Source organism: Athene noctua, chromosome 10 (genome assembly GCF_965140245.1).
Source record: "Athene noctua chromosome 10, bAthNoc1.hap1.1, whole genome shotgun sequence".
Lineage (NCBI taxonomy): Eukaryota > Metazoa > Chordata > Aves > Strigiformes > Strigidae > Athene > Athene noctua.
Window position 1 is genome coordinate 23,243,917 of NC_134046.1, and position 7,990 is coordinate 23,251,906.

Consider the following 7,990-nt stretch of genomic DNA (forward strand, 5'->3'; position numbering starts at 1 on the left):
AAAACCCCAAACTTTTGGGAAACTTTCTATGAGCAGTGCTAAATGTATCACAGGAACTACGAGAAAATGCTTTAAGTATTTTTACTTGGGCATGCAATTAAACAATACACTTAAAGATATTGATACCATGTTAGGATCAGAGAACAAAATTCTACGAACACAAACTAGCTCAAAGAAATATCCTGTGATGAGATCATAAAGCTGGTCTAGAGCTTGGTATCATGCTACCTAACAGAACTGGCAACCAATAAGTATTGAAAATCAAAGAATTATTTTAAATGATAGAAATGAGACTGTATAAAGGCAAAGAAGTCTTGGCCTTTTTTTTTTTTTTTTTTTTAAGAGAAAAGCCAAACTTGAGCTTTCCTTCTTTCTAGTATGCAGTATCATTAGCTCTGTATATGATGCTACTCTTCTGTCTTTCTTTTCTGTTACTGTTTCTAGATGTGAGCGTGGTGTCACAAAGATGCAGTTTTAAAATGGAAGCCATAGTAAAACACAGCTGTATTGTGATTTCTGGAGGGAAAAATCATACAGGATTTGCTTCCCAGGTGATTCCCTCCTATTTCTCCTTTTATGTTTACTGACTTTTAAACACATCAATTAGTAAGACAGCAAAGTAACTCTTCACTGTAACTCAAATTATAGACAAAGATAAACAAACCAGTGTGTATCTCAGGCCAACTTTCCATGTGATTTCTTCTATTTACTGCTGGTAGTGTTAGAAAGCTTTAAGAATTCCCAGTTAAGAGTTATGTTTTTAATGCTATCAGCAAGTTGGAAACACCTGGAGTGTTAGCTCTTTCACTGATCTGTAGAATAGATGCATGTGTTACCCAATCCAGAATTAAACAGTGTTTTTACAAACAAAGCAGTAAAAACTCTATTATAGTGACAGCAAAATAAGTACAGTGTGCTGTGGCTAGATTAAAAGGCAAGAGAAGTCTTTTGTGTTTTCTCTAGCCTGCATTCATTTACTCTTTAGGGAGTCGGATATTGAAGCAAAACGGGAGTGATAGAGCTGTAGAGGTCCTGTGGTCCATCAAGGTTTCCCACTGTTTATTGTGATTAGATAAAAGACTATATGCTGATAAATTAATTTGAAAACTGCTAAGTCCTTTATCTGTGACTATGAATACAACCCTATATAACTCCTGATGCTTCATCAGCTGTATCTGTTGCTAGGGACAATTTTCCCTAAACTGTCATAAAAATCCAGAAAGTTACTAAATGTTCTATAGTCTAGTTTCATTTGGTTAATTTTAAAGTGTATTTCTATGCTGGTTGACTAGAAAAACTAGTTCAAAGAAAGATATGCTGTGGAAAAAGCCGTCTAAAGAAAGATGACATTTTCCTGAATGTATAGTTTGCTAGGCTGTAAGACAAGGATGAAAAGCGAAGCTTGATTTAATGCTACTTAAAAACTCCAGAATTCTTGCTTTCTCACAGAAGCTGTGTGTCAGTAGCAATTATAGCATGCTGGATGTAGGTCTTGAGGATCCCTGCATGGCTATACAAAAAGGACTTGATCATTAATGAAGTTACAGCACATTTCTTGAAGTGCTACACCAGGAGATAAGTTCTGCTAAATTTTACATGGCAGACAGTGTAAGTCTCACTGCTCCACTCCATATGCAAAGGATCTTTGTGACTTAGTCACAAAAGCAGGCTAGTATATATAGATCATTTTTCCTCTATCCATTTGTGCATGTTATGCCACTCATGGAATTGGGGTTCTGTGGTATCTTAAAGAATGGTCAGAATGGAAGGGCCGCAGGATGAGTCTCCTACTGTACTGATACATCAGATCACCTCACTGGATATTTTGTGAATTAATCTGTTTGTATAGAGTATTTCTAGAGAGCTGTTCTCTTACAGGCCAGCAAACAGTGTAGCAATCACTCTGAATGCTACAGCTCATTGAATAATGTTGAGTGTAGCAAACATACATTAAGGTTGTAATCTCTTATGTTGGTGTAATTTGAAAATTTAGTACACCGCGCTATGAAAATAATGATGGTTATTAACAACTGTTCAAACACTAACAGTAATTTAAGAAATAGTGAACTGTCTGAACTAGCAATTAAGATATTTTCTTGGATTTGCAAAAAGAAAGGCTAGGTAGCCTTATTTTATAGAAGTTCTTGGTTTATAGAGGAAGAGGTAGCACAAATAATCACTGGTAGCCTTTTCATTTCAGTGCTGCTTGTTTCATATGTGCAAATTCTTGTTCATTCTGTCTGCTCATGAAAATGTTTGTACAGACCAACGCCATATGCAAAGGAGGAATGTGAAAGGTGCGAGTTGCAGTATAAATGTGTAGCCTTCCATGCCAGCACAATGACTGAATTAAAGGGTTTCATGAAGTGTGGCAGCACCGGTGCTGATGTACTGCAGATGTGGTTTTTTAGAGCTGACTGCATATGCTTCAGAACAATATTAAGCATTCAAAAAGTTTGTCTTATATTGACCTCAGAAAAGTAAATATGTATGTCTGAAAGTTAACAAGCTATAATAGAGTTCTTCACGATGTAGTTGCAGTAATTTTATCTCATTTTTAAATACCTGAGGCTCTTGATGTAATGAGTCTACACAGCTTGAGAAATAAAGCTGAGTCACCAAATGAAGAATGCAATAAACTGCATTCAAAACAATTGCCATCTGTTTTTTTATATTCATCCTCATTAAAACTAGGAGGCTGGCTTTTCCCAAATGCTGTAATGAAAATTGGACATTCCTGTGTTGTAGTATGGCCATTTTCATGTTGCTCACAACTGGAGAATTACACATGCTGTCTCTCTTTCCTCTTCAGCAAATTAATTTGAGGAAATTTAAAAGAAATGTTTTCAGGGTACAGGTAAAACCGAAGACCTAAACTTTTACTTTTCCAGTGATGATCAATCCTTACTTAGGCCCCACCTATTGTAGTCTAAACCAAAAAACTACATGTGATGCACTGCTATCTGAATGATTTGTTATTATCGTTAATTTTATTTTTTTAACAATGACAAAAATGATAATTGTTGTTAAGAAGTCCAGTTTGTAAGTTTTAATTCACATGAAAGTCCTTTCTCAGCTATGGACAAGGAGTATTTCAGATTAGATGTGGACAATATAAACCTATAAAGAACTGTCAAGGTCAGTGCTAATGAAGTTGGGCCTGATTTATTGTGCATTTCTCCAAAAAGGACAGAGTTTAGAGGGTTGGATTTGGTTTAGTTTTCACTACTGAGGTATTGCTAAGGAAAAAAACCCACAACTCAACAAATTACCATGCTGTGGATGTGATGAAATCAATAGTGATCACACAACAGAGATACACTTCTTGTTTCTTTTTTTGAGGCATGCTCAAAGACCTTGAAATTTTACAGAGTGTGGGAAAGTTAGTCTTTTAGCACATCTCAGTAAAATGCTGTCTTTGAGATGCACACTGCTTCCATGCTGGGGATGTTACCATTCCCACGAAACACACCTACACATTCTCCTTGCACTGTGCTCGCAGCCTGTGAGGAGAGTAGCCTACGGCGTTCGGGGCTGGGGACATGCAGGATGGCTCTTTGGGGGACATTTGGAAATATGGAAATGGACTTTTTTATATAATGTTCAGCAGTGTTTTAAAGTGAGTATACAGGGAGTCATGGGGTCGTTTTAGACCAAATTTTGAAGCAGGGGTAATACCCAGGCAGATACATTTTGATGGTAGTTCACTGCAGGGAGAAGAAAACACTGTTGCTCCCCCTTGACCTGCGACTACTAATCAGGGCTGAACAGAGGTGGAAAGCCAACAGCACTCCACAGAGGGGACTGTTGGAGGCTGTCAGCTAGTGAAACTCATTTTAGAGTTGAAGTTGATTGTTCAGATGCTTAGAAATGCTTTATTTTTTGTTTGGTTTTTTTTTATACTACCCTTCCATTGTTGGCAGCAGCTTGGGTTTACCGAACTGGACTCCAGGTGTATCTAATACTTAGGGCCCTGGTTTTGTTTCATCTCTTTCTTCCTCTGCTGTAGCTGTTTTGCAGTTCATCTACTTAAAAGGAGGTAGATAAGATTTTTGCAAATCAAAGGGCTGGCTCAGTTGTTCTTTCTTTTGACTGTTTGGAAGAATTCCATTGAGAATAAAATTGTAGATCTGAAAAAAAATATGCTGCTTTCATAATAATACTTCTCCTGCTTCTATGGAAATGATTTGCTTCTCTTTTGTACTCTGTATGGGTGGTTTTCAAGCTGTTCCTCAGTGGAAGAGGGGAGGATGCAACTTCTGTGTCATCAGCTAGAAGTCAAGTCATTTTAGTGACTTAATACGTAAATGGAAGAAAACTGTGTGTGGAAGTTTCTCTTTGAAAGTTCCTGTGTGTTACCAAATATGTGGTATTCTGCTCTGCTTTAATGGGGTTTCTCTGCTGCACATAATTTGTATGTTATATGAATGAATCAGCACACGATTCTTTCAAAGGTGTAATTATGATCTTTAACTTTTATAAATGGAGTGAAAATATGGCTAGTAATATAGAGTATCACAAAAATGATAGAAAAGATACAGACTTTGCAGGGGCTGAGAAGTTTGAGTCTGACAGCTGGCGAGGTTTTGTCCTGTCAACGAACTTTTGGAGGGATAGTGAGGCCACAAATCCTAGAAATTAATTTTATAGTTTTTTTGCAACAATTCTTTCCAGAGGAAAACTGGTCTGACCTATATAAATAATATGCAAATTTCAACAAACTAGTTTAGTGTTAGAAGGTATTTAATCTATTTACACTTATTTTGAATATTTTCTTATTAAGTGTAGAGCTGTGTAGCAGATTTAACAAGATTCACAAGTCTCAGTTATTTCTTTATGAACATATGCAGAGCTAGCAAGACTCCGGTTAAATTTTGACTGCATGGAAGTTAGAGGAAGCTACCATTGCTGCTGGTCTATGTATGCTTACATATATTTATTTTGCGCTGCGTGATGACTGTTTAACAAGTTCCTGCTGCCACCAGGGACTGTGTAACTCCTCCCTTGCAAAGAGAGACTGGCTAGGAAACTCCTGGACTGGCCTTCTTGTCACCAAGATAACCTGGCTGTAAATTACTAATGTGTAAGCAAACCACTGAATTTAGAGAAGAACGCAGGCTTTTTTTATTCTCCAGATTTCAAGAGCTTACTTTTTTTTTCCAGTTCAAGGACCTATGGTGGAAAACAATAGTCATTATTGTCATGAAGATAAAATCTCTGAGAATGTGTCTGATAGGCTCCTAATTAAGTATGTGATGGTTGAGTTGTGGGCTAATTATCTTTTCCATCTGTTACCTAATATAATTTTGTAACACTGGGATTTAAGGTTTGTCAATTTTTGCTGTCTTTCACTCGAAACCTGGATGTCTCTGCCAAGGCCAACAATGAAGTGAGCACATTAAGATAATAAATCTCCAGTGAACAGACAAAGTTATTTATTTTGGATGAACAAGGCTACATGTAAAACTGGGGTGTGTTTTGGGTTGACTGGTTACTGGAGGTGGGAGTGCTCTAAATGTTGAATGCTTTTATAATAAGCTTTAGTTGTGGGAACATTTGAGCCTGAAACGTGAAAGAATGTAGCCCTTTTAAAATATGGTATGTGAGAAAAATGTATGATTTAGTGTTTCCATTTCCATAGAGGAAATAGCAATGCTTTGCTTGAACCAAATGATACGTTTCCTTTAAACTTAGTCATATGATGATCAGGGAAATAAATTCCCTCTAAACTTTTGTCAAAGCAGCTGAGGGAGAAGTTAGGTTTCTTAAAGTAACCTGCTATCCACAAGGATGTGGTTATGTTAGTCAACGAGCAGAGAACTGCATTTTTCCTCTTTTTAAAGATGTCTTATAACAGCCTTAGAAAAATAAATAGAAGTATTTATCAGATTCTGAATTGGGTTTGTGGTCACTGCACTGTCAGACCAATTGTAAACAGTACTTATTCTTGGACAAAACCAGACTTGTTCCTTCGAGAACAGATAATTGTGGGGCAGTGCTGTATCATCAGTGTTCCTGCGTTTGAGCTTTTTGACAGCGTGTGATTTTTTGAAATGTATGTTCTTCAGCATGTAATACACCTCTCCAACTGCATCTTGTACAGAAGCATGACAGGAAAAACTCTACACTACATCTTGGCACTTCCATTACCATAAAATGCATCCTGAGTTCTCTGTGTAACATTAAAAATTGATATAACCGGGAAGAGCTTTTGATATGTCATGGAGAATAGTGCAGAATCATAACTAGGTGCAATAGGAGTTTAGAATATATACAGCTAAACATCAGTAATGAACATTGCCTTTATATTTTTTGTCATTTTTGCTATTTAAGCCTGAGGGGAAAAAAAGATCTTTCGGTGCTCTGTTGGGGTGTTAAAAATTAGGGGTGGGGGGCTGTGTGTGCTAAGTGAATTTGTAGGCCACTGAGCTGCTCAGCGTTGGAGATGCCACGTCTTAGTGTACTGCTCAGGAACAGCATCTACAGCACCAGCGTCCTCTTAAGATGGAAACAGGTAGTTCTTTGAGTGTACAAGCAAGATTGATGCTTAGAGTGATTCTGCTAGGAGTTAATATGACTGGTTTTATGCAGGTTTCCTCCTGGCATCGTACAATGAATGGTTCAGTCCAGTTTTTGATTTTGAATTTGGGACACTTAGTTACATCATGTTGAAGCAAATGTACTATTTCCAGTGACCCATTGAAAACCCACTCCCACAAAAGTGTTCCTTGTTCCTCAGCTCAGTGGGATGACGTAGTGTATTGAGAGTCACAAATGTCTTTGTGTCTGACAGGAGCAGCCAGAAGTTTATTGGATGGAGCCTTGGATTGTGCAGTCTTGGATTAGCATCACCTCATAACAGATGCAAGTTTCTTGAACAGGAAGAATAACATAAAAGGTGTATTATTAAAACTGAGTTATTTAAGCTTTTATTGCATTTATAACAAATTTAAAAAAAAAAAACCTCCAAAATTTAAAAAAAAAAAAACCAACAAAACCAAAACCCGAAATTTTAAAAAACTCCAAACCCCAAAAGTGCTTAGCTTAACAAAAGTTGAGCTACTGTGTAAATCTTCTTAGGAGCCATTTCTTGGTCCATCTCATTATGTAACGTAATTGTATGGCCTGACTTGCTTCCAGTAAATCGCATCTCTGTCCCCGTGGCAATCTCGCCACCATCCCTTAGTCAGCCTCTCTCCACAGGGAAGAGTCTGAAAAAACATGGTAATGGGGATGATGACCAGTGTTTACAATAAGCTAATGGCAAACCCAGCTGTTTTGATAGGTTGCAGAATCTTGGAGAGGAAAATCCGGTGCATTGAAGAGAAGGCAATACCAATTATGCTCTTTATGGTAACACTATTAGATGATATGTTTTCATCTGTGCGCGTGGTCATATTTAAGCCCTCCGATCTGTCTTTTCTGAGTTACTTGCTTATTGCAGAAGGGTCTAGTGGTTTTATATTTTAACTGGAGGAAATCTCTCCTGAATGTGTGTTGAATTTGGAAGTTTGATTTGGCTCAATTAAAATGTGATTAGGCTTTCTGTCTCCATTGTAGAGGCTGTAAGTGCTCTGGAGAAACATTTAATGTTGAAGGTTGGCCTGCTGGTTTTGGCTGAAATGTAGATAGAAATATGCAATGCTCTGAGAAATTCCAGGACTCCCACTAGGTCAGAAAATTTTTTCTCAACTATAGCATTTCATCAAGTTCCCTAGTAACATGTCTCCATGTGTCACAATCATTATTGCTTGGAAATTCACCAACTTTTCAATGAGCTGAGAGTATTATATGTGCTGGATGACATTCTCTTAGTAGAGGGGTCTGATTAAAATAATTTCCGTCCCTTCTGGTTTCGAACTGCATTTGTGTTACATGCTGTTGTTTTACTGTATGTTACGTGCTTTGGATGAAATTGAATTAGTTACATGAGTATTTTTCTAGTCAACCTAACCTGGTATAATATGTTCAGGATCCAGTCACTTAAATC